The sequence below is a fragment of the Nannobrachium achirus genome (genome assembly GCF_963921795.1).
Source record: "Nannobrachium achirus genome assembly, chromosome: 14".
NCBI classification, from domain to species: domain Eukaryota; kingdom Metazoa; phylum Chordata; class Actinopteri; order Myctophiformes; family Myctophidae; genus Nannobrachium; species Nannobrachium achirus.
The window spans coordinates 18831679-18853002 of NC_137821.1; the positions used below are offsets into that span (position 1 = coordinate 18831679).

Consider the following 21324-nt stretch of genomic DNA (forward strand, 5'->3'; position numbering starts at 1 on the left):
GCAGTAACAGGAATGGGACATAGGTCTTCTTCGTGCAAGAAGGATTGCATGTTATCACTGTAGTTTTTCAAAGGCGCGTTCTACTCCTGATTCTAGGTCCACCACAGTGTAAACACAGACGATAACGGTTCAAACAAATCACGGAATGGAATGGAACGGAACAGAGCGACGTGGCCTCAGAATAGCAGTGGAAAAGAGCCTTTTCATTAGCTCTACTAGCCTTTAGTGGATGCATTTTCTTATCACTATTGTAATCATAATTATTCATGATGAAGTGAGGAACAGTGTTTCACCAGGAGAGGAGCGGTTGTGAACTGTGGAAGTTAGGGATGGGACGATAATCTTCATTATCGTGATAAAAAACACTCACAATAATCGTATGTATCGTGGGGATTTCCTGCAGGAAAAAGTCTTGACCAGGGGGGGATCTCATGGCGCACGCGCGAAGCGTGTGCGCCGACATTTTTTGATAATTAATTAATTAATTCGAGTAATTAATTCACTTAATTTTTAATATTAATTCTTATTTTTGCCCTATAAAAAAACACATGAATGTGCCCATGATGACGGAAAACACAACTACATGCTATCATCCACATTTATTCAACATTGAATAACTTATATTGCCGGTTCGCCACCAAAGGGTTAAAAAAATAGTGTGCACGCTGGTGTACGAATTCGTGCACAGATGATGCACTATGCATGTACACGCTTTTCACAGCTTTCAAACAAAAAAATTCGCTTGGAAATCCGTTCAGGCATTCAGGAGATACCAGCCCTTATGTTTTCTTCAAATGTAAACAAACATGGCTGCCATGTTTGAAAGATAGGGTTGGTATGGGGGTTAAACATGCAATTTCGCGATCGCGATCATGCCTAGTACATTGTTGGAGGTCCAAAAAGTTTTTTTGAAAAAAAAAAAATTTTTGAAAAAAAAAAAAAAAAAAAAAAAAAAAAAATTTTTTTTTTTTTTTTTTTATACCCTTGGGGGGGCGGGGGGTTTTTCTGGCCAGGCGGGGCGCCTGGCCTGTAAAGTGCTGCAGGAAACCCTGATTTAAATGTATCGTGAAATGAAAATTATCCTCCGTCATGCACTGGGATCAATTCACCTTTTTCAATTCAATTTACCTTTTAAACCCTCTATAATTGGTAAAACAGACCTGGAAATAACGTTCTTGATAAAGCCTTTTTTTCACTCTCTACCAAATCTCTTTGCCAAAAATAGGCGATCTACAACGCGTCGCAACGCGCTGTGAGCTTGTAGATCGCCTATTTTTGGCCAAATGTTCCACCCCAGGATAATGGATGTTGGGGATATTTCGATTATCGCGATAATATCGTAAATCGCAATTTCTTTGGTCACAATAATCGTGACTTGAAATTCTCATATCATCCCATCCCTAGTGGAAGTTCAACTGATCGCCAGCCAAGTTCCACCCAATTTTGTTGAGTGCAATGCAATGTGACTCCGGACAACTATGGACTCCTGGATCACTGCCCTCTACACTCTCCTATGTAGCATCAGGCTCTTGCGCTCTACAGAGTTGTACTGTAGGTGGTGTGCTTCTGTCCTTTCCTGGCTTTACCCTGGGTTGGTTCCCACAGTGTCAGTTTGCTTGCCACTAGTTCCGGGTATCTGATGCAGTGCCTGACGCACGCAGTGCCCTGCCAGCCTCATCCTTCGCTCTCTGACTTTGACTCTGTGACCCGTGGTAGGTCCCCATAGAGGACCACATTTCTGATGTGGTCCGTCCATGTGACACCTTGTGCCATTTGTAGCATTCTTGTGTAGACTCCATCCAGGGCTCTTTCCTGTTGTGCTGTGAGGGTCCATATCTCAGCCCCATACAGCAGTACCGACTCCACTGTAGCTACTGTACAAACAGTCGCCTCTTGAGGTCATCTCCCATGTCTGATTTCCACACTCTCCAGTCCTCATACAGTACCATGCAGGACATTCCAGGCAAGTGGTAGAGCATTTTATCCCGTGGCCTGCATTGCCCGAATACCACAGAGAACACTTCTAAGAATGAGCCATTACTCAACAGTATAGACCAGCGTTTCCTAGTTTTGGGGTCATTTCAGGTTGCCAAAACTCAGGTAATTACATAGTACTAGTTACAAGGATATTGGTCTTGTGTAGCAAGAACAATAATCATCACCCCACTGGCCGCATGCATGCACACTAGTTGCAAGCAACTCGGATGCTATAATGCTATCTGGTGGCATCTAAGTTGCAATACCAACCCTTGACAGCCCATTCATTGAAAGCAAAATGTCCTATCAATTGTATTTAAGAAGTTTTTGTTTAATATAAATCCACTGTAGACATGTTATGAGCTACTTTCTGTCAATAAATTATGTGCAGCAGGCGATTATTTTTCTATGAGTCAGAGTTTGGAAGCACTCGTTTTCAATAACGCGACGTCCTGCTGCATTATGTGCAATTTCGACACATACTGTAGGTGGTACACAGCACTTCAAACACTTCACTTTAACCACCTGAAAGGAATTTATTGACATAAAGCAGCTCATAACATGTCATCTCTGAATACTGCGTTGTGATTTGTGCTGCTGATTTTGTCCTGTTGTGAAGTAGTTTGCAGATTCTTTATACAGTCTGACAATCTGTTCAAGACGTACATTTTAATTGCTTCACACCACTGCCTTTTATCATACATTTGATTTACTTCGCACTGCATCATCAAGCCACTGCCTGTACATTTAAGCCACCATCATAATTGAATTGCTGATGTTGATAATTGTCTGTTGTCAGCATTCTACAATCTGTATCCCCATCAGTTGAAAGAGTAACAATCAATAGTAGCTTCTGTGTTGTAATGGCCTCAAGATAATAGTTACATTCAAGTAAGGATAAGCTGAGGGATGCATTAAACCCTACCGGTGAAACTCCTCACGGTCAGGTGAATAGACGCAGCTAGCAATATACACCCTACACCTCCCACATCATCAATGTAAGGTTTTAGCAGTGACAACTCGTTGTGTGGGGGATATAGGGAAAAATAATAAAAATGTTAGTTATCAGCCAAATGCACCTACAGTAGTGGCCCTGTCTGTCTTTCAGCATCTCTATGCCCCGTCTGTAGCTGACGAACTCAAACGCACTCATGTCCTTAAGGCACACACAAAAGTATCCTTATAACACATGTCCTTACAACACAAGGTACTATAAGGTTACCCCACTAACTAGAACTACCCGACATGGATTGGCACGAAGGACACATGCACACATAAATATATTATCAATCAGTTCACAATCCTTTCTATTAGGCCAAAGGTTACAGACTAGTCTAGTGATAAAGGAAATGCTGGATGTGTGTGTCTGCGTGAGTGCCATAAATGTTCAAAAGAGATTTTTCCCCTCATTCATTAACTACTTAGTGATCAAAGTTCGTACTTATCTAGTGTCATTTTTACCTTATTACCCACTTACAGGCTAACCTATACATTGTTGACCGTGTCCACCTAGTCCTAGGGTCTATACTTGGTCCCTCAAACAAATCTGTTCTGTGATAATAGCCGATTTACAAGCACAGAACACCATTAACAACACATCCCATTGTGACCTTGCAGATCTGCCATTTCCGCTGAATGTTATGCTTATTATGACATGCCCAGAGAAGGGGTTAAAGGGTGTTAATCTGGTTTAAGGTAGAGCAACAGATAAGAGACAACTTCAAATATTTACATAATAGTACTAGTCCATATCTACACGAGTTGATTCTTCAACCATAATAATGTTTTAAATGAGATGTTCTGAAAAGGTGAATAGGTGTACAGGTTGGAGAATGGAAATGCACAGCAATGGCATCAAGAGTGGAACAAGTAGCTAGTTGTATTGATGTATTGACAGTAGCTACTACGATATTGGCCTAGGAATGTACTAAATTGGAAATGTATAGCATTCAAAACCAGCAATATTTGCAATGATCTGGAAGCCTCTCTAGTGTTAATTGTGAAATTAAAAGAATATAGTTGATATAGTACGTGTCCCTGTATTTGTTTAAAGGACAACTTTTTACAACAAGGGTTCATATTTTACATATTAATTAAAGAATATAAAAGATGAGAGTTTAAATGTTTTCATTTACTCCTTTCTATTGTTTTAGAGATTTTAATCATTTTGATTTCAGTGGTTGGGGGCATGCGTACAAGTGGCTAAATATGTCTCTTTACACAGAATAAGCCCATTCCCAAGATGCACCGCAATCTTTCATGGGCAGATGTGACTTCTGGGGTTACGTGTCTAAAAATACATATTTAGCCACTTGTACACATGTCCCCATGCGTACGCATGCCCCCACGTTTTAGCACGCTAAACGTGATAAAACGATAGAACGAAGTAAATGAAAACTTTTTAACACTTACTTTTTCTTTTCTCTAATTACATCTAAAATATGAACCCTTGTAAAAAAAAAAAATCGAACCTCGGTTCGAAGTGGAGCGGTGAATTTGAGCAGCTGTACCCTATGTGAGTGAGTGAGTGAGTGTAAACTGTGCCTGTGAGTGAGTGGTGAGTGTGCCTGGCCTGCACAAAACAGCGCCCCTCCTTTAACTAGTGTGTTGTGTGTGGCCACTCAAGGTATTGCCAGGCTACACGGCCAGCCAGCCACCCACCCAGCCAGCCAGCCACCCAGCCACCCACATACCCACGGACATACCTGTCTATTGGGAGCGCTTTCACCGCTCCAAAAAGTTGTCCTTTAAAAAGAACATGGGTGAGTCACTGTAACAGGTCCTGACTTCACAGCCTTGAGTAAGGGAAACGTGGGCAGGGCAGATGTAGGCACGGATCTCACCTCACAGCTGCCTCAACAGCGAAGCCATTTGGAGAGAATCTCAGCTAGGCCATGCTGCCGACAGCATATAGTCTAGACACGAAGTGACTAATGATGCAATGGGTTGGAAGCCAGCCCTCGCATGACCTGTCTCTCTCTTTACTCTCTCCCTCACAGTGCTATTTTTCACACGTCCTAAAATCTTCAGGGAAAAGAAAACGAACAGGGAAAAGTCAGATCTGTACACTTAAAGAGACTAGACGTGGGAGATTCATCTTCACTTCTTCCCTCAGGAAGACACTACAGACTAGTCTCCCTGTGCAAGCTGCTGAACCGCTTCAACTACTCCTTTGTCTCCCTGTCCTATCAAAGCCATAAATGACAAGCTAGCGGCCTAAGGGGACTAAGGGGCTGTGTCCACCGAGGCATTGTTTCACCAGCTGAGCATGCCATGGCGCTGGCCTAAAAAACGCTTCCAAATGCTAGAGTTGAAAATATTTCAGCTCTCAGGTAGCAGATAAAAACGCTACACCTAGCGGTCCAGGCGCAGGATTCCATATACTGTACAGTAGGCTCTAATGCCAGACAGCGTGTCACAAGTTTGAATCCTGAACCTGGCAACCGTTGCTGCGTTATCACTCCCCATCTCTCCCTCTCCCAGTTTCCTGTCTATCTCCACTGTGTAGGCCTAACTATCAATAAAGGCAGAAAATACCCAAAGATATATATGTATAAAAAGGTCTGGGTTTCCAAAAGCAGGGTGCTCCCATGTGGGCAATTCAAAACATATTCTGCGCTCTCAGGGAAAACATCTTGGTGGACAATACATGGCCACTTCCCTACCCTCCTGTAATGCTACTTTTAAAATGTATTTTAACTGTACACTTGTACATTTTATGTTGATTTTATGATAACCTTACAGGCAGTCTGTACACCAAATCCCTTGGTGCTGTAATATCTGCTCACAATCTATCCTATCACTGCTACGCTGATGACACTCAACTGTTTTTGTCCTTCCCCCCTTCTGCCACCCAGGTGGAAGAACGCATTGCTGCATGTCTGGCCGACATCTCACAGTGGATGTCAGCCCACCACCTTAAGCTGAACCCGGACAAGACGGAGCTACTCTTCTTCCCAGCTAAGTCTTGCCCCATGCAAGATCTCACTATTTCCATAGATAATGCATTGGTGACTTCAGTTCCTACTGCTAGAAACCTTGGTGTGGTCCTGGACAGCCAGCTATCATTCAAGGCACACATTGCATCAGTCACCCGGTCCTGTAGGTTCACACTCTATAACATCCGTAAGGTCAGACCCTTCCTCACCCAGGAGGCAGCCCAGCTCCTCATTCAGACATCTGTCATATCAAAGCTTGACTATTGTAACTCTCTCCTCACTGGTCTCCCGGCATGTGCACTTAAACCTCTCCAACTGATCCAAAATGCCGCGGCACGACTGGTCTTCAACCAGCCTAAGTTCTCACATGTCTCTCCCCTTCTCCGCAGCCTCCACTGGCTCCCGGTTGCGGCCCGCACTGAATACAAAACACTGATGCTGACCTTCAAAGCAGCCAAAGGTATGGCTCCTCCATACCTCCAAAACCTGATCAACCCCTACACCCCCACCCGCTCACTTAGATCAGCCAACACAGGGATGCTGACAGAACCCTCGCTAAAAACTCCAGGGCAAAAATCGACTCGTCCGAGACAGTTTGCCCTCCTGGCCCCCAAGTTGTGGAATAAACTCCCTGTCGCACTTAGAACAACGGACTCACTCGCTAGCTTTCGCCGTGGACTGAAGACTCACCTTTTCAGACTCCACCTAAACCCATAGCACTACAGAAAAGTCAGTGACCATACATGAAGCTAGTTAGCATTAGTTTTTTGTCTTTAGGTTTTAGAACTTTGATTATACTGTGTTTTTTCTAGATAAATATCCATTTGCATTTGTTATATTGTTGATGTTCTGACATATTATCTTGTTTATTATTGTGATGTTATCTGCTTATTGTAAGTCGCTTTGGATTAAAAGCGTCTGCTAAATGCCTAAACTGTAAACTGTAAACTGTATGTACTGTATGTTATCTATGTATTATGTATGCACTATGTCAATGTATTTTAACAGTAGATACTGTATGTGTCAAAGACACATTTCCCCCGGGACAATAAAGTCTATCTTATCTTATCTTCAAGGGTACTCGAGTTAAAAGGCTTTAGAATATGCTTGATGTGACCACTTCACCTTGTTGATGAGTCTTTACTCCAACTCTGTATTGAGGAACAAAACTAAATTCAGTCTGAAAAAACAATGTGTTATTAAATCTATATTTACGGTCCGGACTGTGGCCAGGCACTTAGGCTCAAAAGTAGCCTGCAGTGCATCACAAGGTAGAGTCCTGTTCTACTCTCTCCCCATTTCTCTCTCCCTGTTTCCTGTATGTCTCCATTTTCCACTATACTGTATATAAAGGCAGAAAAGCCCCCAGGGGTTGACACCAAGGTCTGAGAGGCTGTACTTGCCCGTCGGGCAAGTACATTTAGCAGATGTTTTAATGGTATTATTGCCCGTTGGGCAAGTACAGGTCATGCCCACTTGCCCCGAAAAGTAAATTGCCCATTAGAAAATGATAAGTAAAATTAGAATTTCCGTTCAATTTAACACTTTAAAAATGTCATACCTCAATTTTTATCCAAATACCTACATAGTTATGATTGAATATGACTTCACATATCACACCTATTTTATATTTTTACAGTGAACAGTGAAAACAGCACATTATATGTAAACAGTGCTTTTACTTTACATTCCAAAGACAGCGATTTGGCCACGTTCAGGTGTTTAGACTGATATCTCGCGCTGTGTTTATTGGTGTCCCCTTCTTTCAAACTAGCACTTTCTCGGTCGGCAGGGGTGAGATGCCATGGGCTCGCGTGTGCTCGGCGAGCGCACACTTATTTTGCTGCACGCATGCGCGCCTCATATGCACACACTAATTAACAATAAAAACAATAATTAACAATAAAAACAGCGTGCGCGCATGACGTCATGAATTTAGAGGACCCACACTTCTAAAATCCATATCACACCACTGCCGGTCGGGCAACCTGAAAGCAAACTCCAACTGCCCGAAACTTTTTTTTACCTGCCAGGGTAATATTGTAATATTAATATTCACAACGATGGCCTGTGTGTCCATCAACTTTTCAGTCCTTGAGTTGCTACAGTGCCTTCAGACACTGTTACCCGGCCGAGACTGTGTCAATAAAAACAAAAATGTAAAAAGCACACTCTCCTTGAAAGAGAAAACATACTATATATGGCTCTCTCCTGATATTTTGACACACCATATTCACCTTTAAAACATCTGCTAAATGCAAGGTGCTCATAATCCCAAGGCAAAAAAATGCCAGGATGAATTCCATACCATTACATGAAGCCATCAAAAGGATGTTTCCAAGAATATCTTGTCTCAACTTGTAAAGTGTCTCAAAGTCTCAAGGGGTGGGGGGGGGTTGGTCAGAAAATTCACTCAACTTTTAGTCTATCCACGAGTTTCCTACGCCCCATAGTGCATTGCGCAAACGTCTGCACCGAGGTTCCGCCGCCGATTTACAAGCTCACAACGGGTTGCATCTGCGACGCGGCGTGAGCTTGTATGTCTGCTGTTAAACCCGGAAGTTTGGTCCTGATAGTCTCCAGTAAACTCCCGCGGAAACTTCTGGATAGCTACACTGGTTGCTTGAGAGATTGAGAGAGAGAGAGAGAGAGAGAGAGAGAGAGAGAGAGAGAGAGAGAGAGAGAGAGAGAGAGAGAGAGAGAAGAAATGGAAAAGAAAACATGCAAAACATCCCTTCCGCCTCCTTTCCGCATCAGTTTGTTTCTCTCCCCTTCCGTCTCTCAGGTGTTTGTAAAATGCTTGGTCCATGAATAATATTTAATCTAAATGAGAACACAGAGGCTATCCCCAACACAGGGTGCTTAAAGCAGTTATGTATCATAAATAACAGCCAGGGGTTACAAAACAGTCAAATCTGTCCCAAAATGATCCTGTCAAAATTGGAATCAAGTGTCTAAAAATGTGTGCTAGGCTGAATATGATGCTGAAAAAGGTTCACCGGGTTCAGTGTGTAGAATTTGACTGCATAGTTGCCTGCAAAAACAAGGTTCGGGTCAAAAGTGGGGCCTCCATATAAAAAGTTTAAGAGGATTCTGTGGACAGCTAAAGGCAAGCTTTACGCAATTATCTTCAAAAACACATTCTCACATCAGTAGTCTCCTGGCTAATGAGGGGAGCCACTTGTATGTGCTAGACAAACAAAACAGAGGCTTCTCTCTGGTCTCATTGGTCTGAAAGGGGGCGGAGGTAATCTACAGCTTAGGGCAGTGTTTCTCAAACCTTTACATTTTACGGTATCTCCTTAAAGGAGTAGTTCACCCCCAAAATTACTTATTATTCAAATGATTAGACACGCCATGTAGCCTTGAGTTCAATAATATGTTATTGCATTTGTCGCATCCTTAAGACAAAAAAATATATAGTAAATGTACCCCGATTGATTCCGCATGGGGACCCAAATGCATTTAGAATGCATCCGGAATCAATGGGGGTACATTTATTGCGGGCCCATCTTGCCTGTGATCAGATGGTGAATCGTTTGAATCCCCTGACAGCCTGGCAAGTGGCAACGGGAGTCGCTCTCCATTCCGACATTTCGCCACTCCGAAATTGACTTCTTATTGTCGGAGTGGCGACACTCCCATAGAGGTTAAGTTTAGGTTAAGGGTTAGAGATAGGGTTAGTGTCGGAATGGAGACATGTCGGAAAGGAGACATGTGGGAGTGGCGGGGTGTAACCAGTGGCAACTCAAGTGTTACAGCACCATTGCTGACTCACACACCAAGTTAACAATGTATCATGTATCACTCATGGGTATGATGCTTTTGAGGCATCATTAGAATCTTACACACTACAGTATAAAACCGCCTGCTTGTGGCTTTGGCTGTCTTGCCCTTTGCTTGCACAAGCTGAGTCAACAAGACGATCTGGCCTCCTACTGCGAGCACCGAAGGACTTATAGACAGATGGATATTGGTGGAAACACACTGCAAGTCTTTTGTATACTTTTTCTTGAATCGTTCTGAACATCATGTCTCATACCGAAATCAATTCACCTTCAAAATTAAAAAAGGTAAATCATAAAGGTAACCTTACATAACCTTTCCAAATACTTTTAATTGGCCCTCATACACATAATCTGCCTCTGACTAGCCTAAATCTACATTGACTCCTGATTGGCCAAGGCTAATAGAGGCTCTTGAGAACCTGCACACCTAAAATTCTACCAATATACAGTAGCATTAATAAACCGCCTTTACAGGGCAACAACTGAAATACTCACAGCATATGGCAGCATTATGATGCAAGTTTGGGTGAGATTATTTTAATTTGACTCTGACGTTCTCTTTACAGTCTGTCTGACACAACACTGATGTGGATCCCAAGTGTCAAGGCTGAAGCTGCAGTTCTACAGTGAGTGAGATATTTATAATCACACCTGTAGCATTTGGAATCTTAGATTGCATTTTACTGCAGCAGAGATCAGTGGGAGAATATTATGTACTGATTGATTCTAAAAGAGTATGCCTGGATCCCGAGGCTACGAATAGAGTAATAGCCAGCACTCCCCAAGGGACTGTGCCATCACTTTTACTGTTCAGGTTTCACCCTCTCTTCTGCTCCAGTCCACTACTCACTCAGGTAGGTGCCACCTTCATAAATTCTCAGAAAACACCTCCAGTTTTAGCTGCATCACAGATGACAACGAAGAAGAATACAGAGCCCTAGTGGAGCGTAGAAAAATATTACCCAGCAATAATAATCCTCTAGCCTCGGGGTCTTCAACAGGGGGTCTGGGACTCATAGGGGGTCATCATAGTTACTACATTAACCACATGAACCCTAGCACCCCTATTCTGAGGAGAACTTTAGCAAAGAAATTGCAGATCTACAAGCTCACAATGCCGGCTCGCACTGCGATATTTAAGGACTAGGGAGTGTTGTCTGCTCAGCCTCAGTATAACATAATATACATATAATATATATGTAATAACTAGTTAATTGATGGGTTGAGGGGGATGGTATGATGTGGTAGTGTTATATAGTCTGAATGGAATTGGCTGTATAAATGAATAAATAATGTATAGATATAGATACTGTAGTGAGAGAGAGAGAGAGAGAGAGAGAGAGAGAGAGAGAGAGAGAGAGAGAGAGAGAAAGCATGTATTTGAATGTGTGTATATTATGGGTATATCAAATCTAGGTTTGTGTGTGCTTGTGTGTATGTAGTAAGTATGAAGTCTTGAATGTAAATGCGGAATATTTTTGAGTGTTCGTTCATTATGAATATTGGATGTAACTGCCATAAGTTAAACCAACAATTATAAAGGAATACATGAGGCATAAATAAGGTGTAAATAAGGTGTAAATAAGCTTTAAGCTTGTTCAGCCTATGCCTTTTTGATCAATCAGAAAGAAATGTTGGGATCATTACAGCGTGTAAATAACATTTCGTGATACTGTTGATGAGGATCGAAATAAACACATTTTAAGATCTAAATCTTCAAAATGAGGAAGTTGAGCTGAAGTTAAACTGGGCAATCTGGAGTAAGGTTGTTGTGGTGGGTGGTGGGGGGAGGATGTTGGAGGAAGCTAGAAGCTACTGTATGTATCCTCTATCCTGATGAACCCACCTCACCCCTGGCCTCTCTATGATGTGCTACAGGGACGTGCTGGCCATTGGGAAAAGCGGGACAACTCCCGAAAGGCCGGTTCATTCCCGGGCCGGTCCAGGTCTGCCATTAGGAAAAAAAATCAAATAAAATGTCGGCCGTTGTTCCATTTTGGCTGGGCGGCTAACAGAGTAAATCGTCACTGTCGGGCAGAAACCTCGTATCTCCAAGTTTCAAATGTGTACATTTTTTCGCAAAGCAAAGCCCTGCTTCATCAGACAAGGCCGTCGCACTGAAGTAGTGAAAACATCAGATCTACAAGCACACAACGCACCGCGAGGCGTTGTGTGCTTGTAGATCGGCTGTTTTCACTAGTTTAAATCGTTTTTAAAATGATAAATACAAAACAAACGGTTTTGGACATACAAGGTTTCCACCCGACAACGACGAAATATAACTCATGTAATTGGCCCACTGGCTCGTCACTTTGTCACAAATCTTTGAGTAGCAGCAGCGCGCAATGAGGGCCTCTACAACCCTTTTCCCGGGCTGAATCAGGGGCCCAGCATGTCCCTGATGTGCTAGTGGGGAGGAGCACATTCAACCACAGACTCTTCGTCCCCTGGCACAAGACAAAGCGACTTACAGTCCTTTGTGCCAGCAGACATCCATCTCCACAACAACCAAGCATGCCTGCCTGACCCCCATATGTTCTGGTCTGTTCTTGAATTACTGTGGTGTCTCTTGCTTGAATCTGGCACCTTTGCACTTCAGAACCATGAGGCTGGATAGGTGTTTATTGTGGCGGCTGGACAGCTGAAAGTATTTTTGCACCAATTAAATGAACCATTTTTTAACCATTAACATTAACGAGTAACACATTTTGGTTACTGGTTAAACGGTTATCCATGAACCTTTTGTCAAAGTCTTGTTTCCCCCCCCCCGACCTCAAGTTAACTAATTTTTCAATCGTGGCCCCTAGGAACAAGTCTAGTTGAATACCCCTGGTATCGCCATGAAGATAATCGGATAGTTGCAGAGCTAACTCAGTCAGATCAAGTGAAAACATTTCTGGTTTCAGGCTACTGTAAGGCAAAATTGTTATTTTATTTCCATCTTATTCTCATCACTCTATTCTTGTACTGTTGTATGTACATACCGTATCCTGTGTTATAGACATAGTTGCAATTAACGGCATCTGCATTTCCCAAATGAATAAAGGTTTATTTTATCTAATCTTATCAGCAAACCGGATCGTTCCATCTATGCACTTTCTTTATCATATAAAGGGCTACTGTTATAACAGTTTAATTTCATCCTGCGGATCAATAAAGTATCAATAAAGTATAATCTACTTTTTATATGGTGGTTAACATGAAATCATTCAATTGATAGAGTCCAGACTAGAGGTGTTGTGATACCTGACTAGCTTCCTGGGGAGGCTATGCACAATTACTGGGGTGAACCAGTGGGAGGTCGGAGAACGCTGTTAATGGGACAGTTTGTGTATTGTGTAAGTCACTTCTACTACAATGACAATACCCCATATCAGGGGTCTTCAACAGGGGATCGGGGTCCTCAGATCTTACTACAGGGGGACTGCCAAATCTTTGTGTGATTGGAACCTTTTTGTCTCCGCCAGGCAGAGACTATGTTTTGCACGCTGTCCGTCCGTCCGTCCGTCCGTCCGTCCGTCCGTCCGTCCGTCCGTCCGTCCGTCCGTCCGTCCGTCCGTCTATTAGTCTATGAACATCTTGATTGATGAACATCATCTGAGCTAATCTCTAGCACCATTGGCACTATGGCAGTGAAACTGTGCACGGCACGCACACTCCCTGGGAGCCAGAGCTTTTTACATTAACCACTTGAACCCTATCCCTACTCTGAGGGGATCTACAATCTCACAATGCCTCGCGCTGCGAGGCGTTGTGAGGTTGTAGATCGGCTATTTTCGGCAATGAGGTTTAGTGTACATGGAAAAAAGCAGACCAAATACAAGTTGTCTAAGTGTAGCGTCTGAAAAAACACATTTACACAATGATAGTGCTGTCAAAATGTCTATGAAGCTACAGTATCATGAAATCTATGAAAAGAAATGTGCAACACAATGTTATACAATATGTAGTGGGGGTCGCTGCTTCATCTCTCTATCAGCTAAGGGGGTCCTTGGCCTGAAAGAACATTGAAGACCCCTGTGCTATATCATTGTCAAATCACAACACAAGTTCATCTAACAATCTGACATAATGGTGCAATTTGGTGGTCAGAGGTGAAGGTCAGCGATGAGCCATTCAGCAGCTCAACTATGCACACCTTTAGGTTCATTTGTTTTGGAGTGCTCAATATTGACGTGCGAACATTGAAGAATGACTTCAAATTAGAGCTTTTGAGCATATCTATCCAACCGTAAACTCATAGACATAGGGGCTTCCTATCAGGCGAATGCACTTCATCCTCCCTGACAGTTATTAGCTTGATTTCAATGTCAAAGACTTTGAGGGAAATAGACAGGTCAAATGGTGCTGAATTATTAGATAATAATACAACAGACTATGATTATTTACTTCTTAGCTGTCCAATTGTCACAGACAGAAAGAAATCATATCCCAGCTCTAGACATGGATTGTTTTTGTAATTTCCCCACCAAACCATGTCAACATAACATCCAAAAATATGTCGACAACAACATAACATCCAAGAAATATCACCGGAAAAGACAGCAACTCAGGACTGGAGCATAGGTTAATAACAATTAGCACTGGTTATGTCACTACAATGTCACACAAGTTATACATCTGATCCTTTACTTTGCAGGATCTGCCACTGAAACTGTGTTGCTGTACACAGGCCGCTGGCCTTGCGGTCCGGGCACCTAGGCCCCTGTGCTGTTCCTGACGATCTTTACTGCATGTCTCTCCCCATCTCTCTCTCTCCCTGTTTCCGGTCAAATCTCCACTATATGCTATTAATAAAGGCATAAAAGATTATGGAACACTAGGCAGGTTTCTTCATCTGAGCTGTCTCAACCTTATAATGAAGTGCATTTGTTTAGCGCTTTTCCAAGTGCTCAAAGCACTTCACGATGGTTCATTCATTCATACATTGGGAGGTGAAGCGGCGAACGTTCAACGCCAGCGTCCTCACTTCCCACATTCACACACCAAGCTGACACCGACCGACTCATTGGAGGCAATGAGGGGTTCGGTGTCTTGCTTGCCCAAGGACACTTCGACATGTGGACAGGAGGAGCCGGGATTCAAACCGCCGACCCACAGATCATTGGACGACCTGCTCTACCTCCTGAGCCACAGCCGCCCTTAATGTATTGGCCTTGCTTTTACTCTGGAAAGATAACAGGAGTAAGAAATGTGTGTGACCTTCGGACACGCACGCACGCACGCACGCACACACACACACACACACACATGCAGGAGCAGGGAAAAGGTTGCTGAAAAGATGCACAAACTGTACAGTCAAAACAATACTGTACTGTACAATATTTCACGATTGCACAAGAGTTTCCTATGCAACACATAGTTAATGTGTGCATGCACGCATCATGCAGACATACACACTCACACACAGACACAGGGTATGGACCAGTTCAAAGGTGAACACTGATCTGTGTCCTCACACACAACCTTAAAACCCTGTTATGACGAGGATGTGCCCTGTACAAATAAACAGGCATGTTATGCAAGCTACACAAAGTATGACATGTAAACACAATTAGTTTCTCTTCTTTTTAACACACTACAGTGGAGCAGCAGGCTTGTTACAGTTTTCTGAAACGTGGCTCTCTAGCAGAAGGTTTTCATATCTGGTCCCGGTCACGGTCAACAATAATGCTGCTTTCAATCGGTCTAGCCTTTTAAACTAGTAATTTAGTCCTAGCTATTACACCATTGTGATGCAATTGGAATGGGTTCCAACTCCCAGGGCTGCTTGTCTACAGCTGAGCTACCAGTCTGTAATAAGTCAACTAGAGCATTACTTGCTCATGCATGCCACAACAAGCCAATGTGTTTGCACACTCTCTCTCTCTCTCTCTTTCGCTCTCTCAATGGCACAAACAGAAGTTTCATATAGGCCTAAAACAGTGGTTATCGGGTCCCCAGTTAAGAACCAAATGGACCACTGTAACTCACACTGTAACCAAATGGACCGGGTCAATTTGGTTCCATTTGCACAAGTTAAATAAACATTCAAGTTTACATATATTGTGCTCACAGAGATAGGTATTGCCATTAAATGGGGTAAGTAGCCTAATGCATGTCAAATGGGGGTCCACTCCATAAGTGTCAACTTGGGGGTCCTTGACATGAACAAGTTTGAGAATCACTGTCCTAAAAGATACAGCAGTTCCTTTATGGGGGTCTTAAATGGAAGTCTGTAACTCTGACCCGTTAGGGTCCATTTGGTTCCATTTGTAGACTGTCGGAGTTAAGGGGAGACCTTTAAATGTTAAAGTTTGAGAAACACTGGTCTAGGAGAACAGTGCAACAGTGTCGCCGGTTAGCGCTGCATCAAGTTGACGGGACAACTGTCACACAAGTGCACGTGCACATGCATTCATTAAAACAACCACTGAGATATTATAAGAAAAATAAATAAACACATTAATAAAAAAAAAGGAGCTGGTTCTGTCAAATGAACTCCATAGTCACACACACTGACACTCTTCTTGCCCCTCCAGCCAGCCAGTGTCTCAAGAAGACCCATTCATTCACACTAACAGACAGTACTCACATGTTAGTGGCGTGGTGGTGGTGGTGTCGCTATATAGCTGTCAATGAGGTGAATCCACGCAGCACTAGTGCAGTAACCGGACACCCAATGTAAACAATCGACTGTATAAGTACAGTGTGTTTGCTAAGCTTTCCTCACATACACACACACGTTCTCTCTCTCAGACACAACACATAACAAACACACTGACAGACTGACACGCTGCTGCTTGTGCTCAGTGAGGAAGAGAAGTGGAGAGAGAGAGAGAGAGAGAGGGGGGGAAACAGAGAGAGGAGAGAGAGGAGGGAGGTTCACTACGCACACACACACACACACACGCGCGCGCGCGCAGCGTGACTTGAGAGGATGATGACTTCTGGAGCCGAGTGCAAAAAAAGGCGACAGACAGCACACACACAGACAGACACACAGACAGACAGACAGTCACGCACACTTGTCAGCGTATAGAAAGCTCTATATGCTGACGTAGGCTATGTTGCTAACTAATAAAGCTAGCAGCTGGCACCGTCCGTCTGCTTGTTTTGGCGGATAGGAACTGAGAAGTCTGCGACTACTGCGCCTGCTTGCCTTGCTACTCTGTGACAGTGGCGTCAGTTCAGCAAAAGCTAAGGTATGGCAACATGACTGGTGTATTGCACGCGCGCCCTCGCGCGCGTGCAAGACACCAGTCATGTTGTCATACCTTAGCAACAGGCACAATGAAAAGTACATTTTATTATTTCCCCCTGTAGCCAAGTCATGGCAGCTGCCATAGCTTGCCATACCCAATTGACGCCTCTGCTACTCTGTGATAATCTCTACTGTCTAAAACCTCGCTTCACCAGGCTTTCCGCAGCACCCGTGGGAAGCCCGGTTTCTATTGCGGACCGACCGTTGGGATCCGGTCTAGAGCCCGCCTACTTGTATCCGGTGATTTGCACGCACATGTACACAGCAAGAAACGTTTCCGTGTCCGGTATAGATGCCAGAACGGATCAGCAACTTGCAAAGCAACTTGGTCCCAGTCTGTCTGGCCGCCTGGCTGGGCTGTGGGCTCAAGCTAAGCTTTCATCCTTGGCAGAAAAAGTCCTTATATCCCATGGCCCAAACGGCACGGATGCGCAGTGATTGGCTAGTTTGGTTGTCGGGGAAATGAATGAGAGTGGTATCTTAATCGTTTTAATTTAAAATAGATAAAGTGGTATTTTCTCTGTGATGTGTTTTAATAGTGTCTATTAGCCCGCTTCCTCTAATCTATGCCACCTCCTCAATACGTTTATTTTTGTTTTATTATACTAATTTCGTTCAATTAGTTTACAAGCGGTTCCCTGGCTACCAATGGCCAATCACAGTGCGACCGTCGCCCCGGGCCATGGGATCTGAACTGTGCCTTTTCATCTCGTCTTCTGACATTACGCAATCGCGCACGCCTTCTCTTCTGGCGGCCAATCACAGAGAGATGCGAGCTGATATGAATGAGAGGTAAGCAGTTCTATTTAGAAAGGGTTGAGGAGAGAGCCAAGAGACCCGAGATGAGAGGCTCACGGCCTTTCTCCTCCATCCATGTGCCCAAGTTAATAATGCACATTTTGTTTGATGACAATTAAATGTAAGTGTTAAAAACAAGGTCATGCTATCCTACTCCGGAAGGCGAAGCCATGGAGTAGAATACATTCTCAGGATCAAGTTGACTCAAGGGACTCAAAACATACAGAGAAAGAACTCTTTTCAGTTCTCAAGGGCCTTGAGAGCTGAAAAGATATTTGTTTCTCTGTATTCTTTCTTTTAGTTTAATTATTCGTGGAGGAACTTTTAAATATAGACCTAATTAATAAATAATTAGGCCTACACTATTTGTGCAAGGACAAAATAATTTATATTGTTTCGTGTCAGTGCCAGTCTTTGAAACTGCCTGAGTTTTTTGTGCAAAATGTTTTTGTTTTAGTTTTTCCTCCAAGGGCAATTTAGTATTTTTGATAATGATGTCAGTGCTGGTGATTGGAACCAGCAACAATCTTTATTCTGACAGATCAAAGTTGGATAGGCCTATTTGACATCTTTCAGATGTCAAATATAGCTGAATTTTGATTTTAATTTGTATAGGGATGATCTGCTGTATTTTTATTTTCTTCTGTAATCTACTACACACATTGTCCATGTGTTTTTAGAGGTAGCTGAGACAAACTATTGTGAGTGACAGAGACTAGTGGTGGTGGAGTACAAAATGAAAGAGTAAGTTAAAGGTGGAGGAAAGGAAGGGATAATATTACAGTCTATTAAAATGGTTCTTTGTGTCTGTAGTCTATTGTCTGCTTCACAAAGAAAGGCAACAATGCTTTTCATCTTCTGGAATCCGTGACTCACACAAACATAGAAACGCACACCGCACACACACACACACACGCACAGTGTAGACGTGAAGAAGACACACAAGCACACTGTGCACCCAAAGACACACATAAAATATACGCACACTTTATATTGCCATGGTATTTGCAAAGAAGCATGCTTGCAATGCACATACACACACAAGCGGACATTTCTCAACTCTTGTTTGTTCTCTTATCGGCGCAAGATAACAGAGATTGTGTCAATGACTAAAAGGATGCGCACAAACTAGCTTAATTTACAGCAGTGGCTAACATTTTATTGGGCTATCAATGATCTTTTCTAACCACAGATCAATTGTTTAATCAGTCAGCCAGAATTCATGCAGTGTACACATGAACACTATAGCGGGTACAGTTTGCCTTCATCGCCTCAAATGACCTAGAATACGGTTCTGACTTTGACCTATATTCCTGCAGGCCTATTACACCCTCTTTCATCCACTCTTTCCCACTGACTTTTAGCTTTCACACAACTTTCCTTTCTTTTGATTTCTCCCTGTTCTGAGACAGTCTCCGAAAAGAAGTGATTGATTTCCCTACACTTGTCTATTCCCATATTAAATCCACCGCTTTCTACCAGAAGGAAGCCATGTTGGGCACACTGTGCCAAGTGTGCCAACCCCAGGATGCCAAAAGAGTTACATCACCAACTCTGGTGTAGCCAGGCTGCACGAAGCCAAGGTAAAAGAATGCACATGCCTCCCCACACACCCCCACCGTCCTTGGATAAAATTGACTGATCTGATGCTGTTTATGTACTTGTCGTGTCTGTGTCTGTGTCTGTGTGTGTGTGTGTGTGTGTGTGTGTGTGTGTGTGTGTGTGTGTGTGTGTGTGTGTGTGTGCGCGCGCGTCTGTGCGTGTGTGTGTGTGCACTCGCGCGTGCGTGTGCGTGCGTGTGCATGCGTGTGCGTGCGTGTGTGTGCGTGTGTGTGCGTGTGTGTGTGTGTGACTGAACTGTCAGAAATGCACGGCCAGTCGGCCACTCCATCCAGAGGGTCTTCGGGTTCCCCAGTCACACCAGAAATGAACTGTTCAGTGTTCACTCTTGTTACCACCTGACAGTATTCTTTTGTCCACACTGTTGAGGAGGCTCTGTCATGAATTAATTTCCTCTGGGGATCAATACAAGTTGGTGGTTTATCTTATCTGGTTTATCTTGAAGGAAAACAATTTTGTTGCCTGCCATGTTGCCTTGCAGCTGTATTGTGCATGCACGACCGAAGAAACTTTGAACCTTGAACATGGCATCTGTATGGCACAGGGGAATCTATACTTATGAAGAAGACTTTGTGTCGAAACGTTAATCTATAATAAAGCCTTGATTGGGAGCTTTTTATTATTCAGTGTGCAGACTTCTATTTTTTTACATTGCCTATTCCACTGTTGCCGTCCAGCGGATGTGCCAGTTTTATTGTCTCTAAAGTATCTAATACCACCATGGAGACTGCATGGGGTTAAATCCTCCCCAGTGCAATCTTCGTAGCTGCACAAGTTACTCCTACAGGTTGATCAGGGTGCCTGTTCAGCAGGGAGCAAAACTGTGGATATAATAAATGCTCTACCGACTGCTCCCCTCATACGCACTCATGTGCTAAGCCAGGTCACACAATGTGACATCCCCTTGCTAAAGTTTGACTCATGCTAGAGTTATTGGAGGAAGGGAAAGATGTACGTTTGAGCAGAACATTGTGAATGAAAATGACCCCCCGCCCCCCCATTGTTTTACACCATAGTCTTGTGTCTACACAGTGGAATGAATAGAGAAGCTGTTTTTCCTCCCAGCGATGGGGAACACACAGAAAGTAGAGTAGAGAGAGGGAGGGGGAGAGAGAGGAGAGAATGAAATTAAGGGGGCAGGAGAGATAATGAGGGAGAAAAGGGTGGCAAATGAGAGACAGAGAGAGACAGAGAGAGGGAGAGAGAAGCAGCAACAGGAGCTTTCTTTCTTTCTTTCTCTCTCTCTCTCTCTCTCGCTCTCTCTCGCTCTCGCTCTCTCTCTCTCCCTGAATAAGCCTACAGTAGTAGGCTATACGTTCAGGATAATTTTAGACCTGCTAATCTCCATGTGATTGTTTTTATGTAATTGTTTTTTTCCTCCAGATGTACCTACAGTATATTGTATTGCACGCGTATGTGACGAACACCCTTGAACCTTGAGGACAGAGGAAGTGACTCATCCAAATCGTATACGGCTTACAAAAGCGAAGGCCCCATGCGCACATCTAGCGAGGCACAACATGCTGAAAAAAATCACATAAAAAGATAATGAAGAAAGGAAGATAATTCTCACTAGGAGAAACTTCTTTGAGTACAGTTTATCCTTCACCTCAAGTGACACTTTGAGCCACGTGGCGCTTCTACAGACATCCCTAAAGAAAATATGCCTATACAGCTCGAAACGTCACGTAAGGTGAAGAATAAACTCTACCGTGGGTAGTAGTGTGTAAATATTGATCTTCCAAATCCTCTCACACGTTTTGACACAAGAGTTTGTAGTAGGAAGCCTGAGCCTGCACTTATCGTGCATGTACGTGTGCGTGTGACTGAGCTGACAGACATGCAGGACCACTCCATCCACAGGGTCATCAATCAGGTACACCAGTCACACCAGAAATGAACTGTTCACTCTTAATTGTTACCACCAAACAAATACTACTGGAGCTGCAGGCCTGATGTA

At 43.4% G+C, this 21324-nt stretch overlaps 1 protein-coding gene across 1 annotated transcript in view; it reads right to left on the reverse strand.

Moving 5' to 3' along the window:
- The window catches only part of LOC308297681 (pyruvate carboxylase, mitochondrial-like), a 550569-nt gene extending 534072 nt beyond the window's left edge, over positions 1-16497 (reverse strand). Inside the window, exon 1 of the mRNA XM_080741213.1 lies at positions 16278-16497. The gene's annotated coding sequence lies outside the window, so the exon portion shown is untranslated. The remainder of the gene's footprint in view (positions 1-16277) is intronic.
- Positions 16498-21324: the final 4827 nt, after the last annotated feature.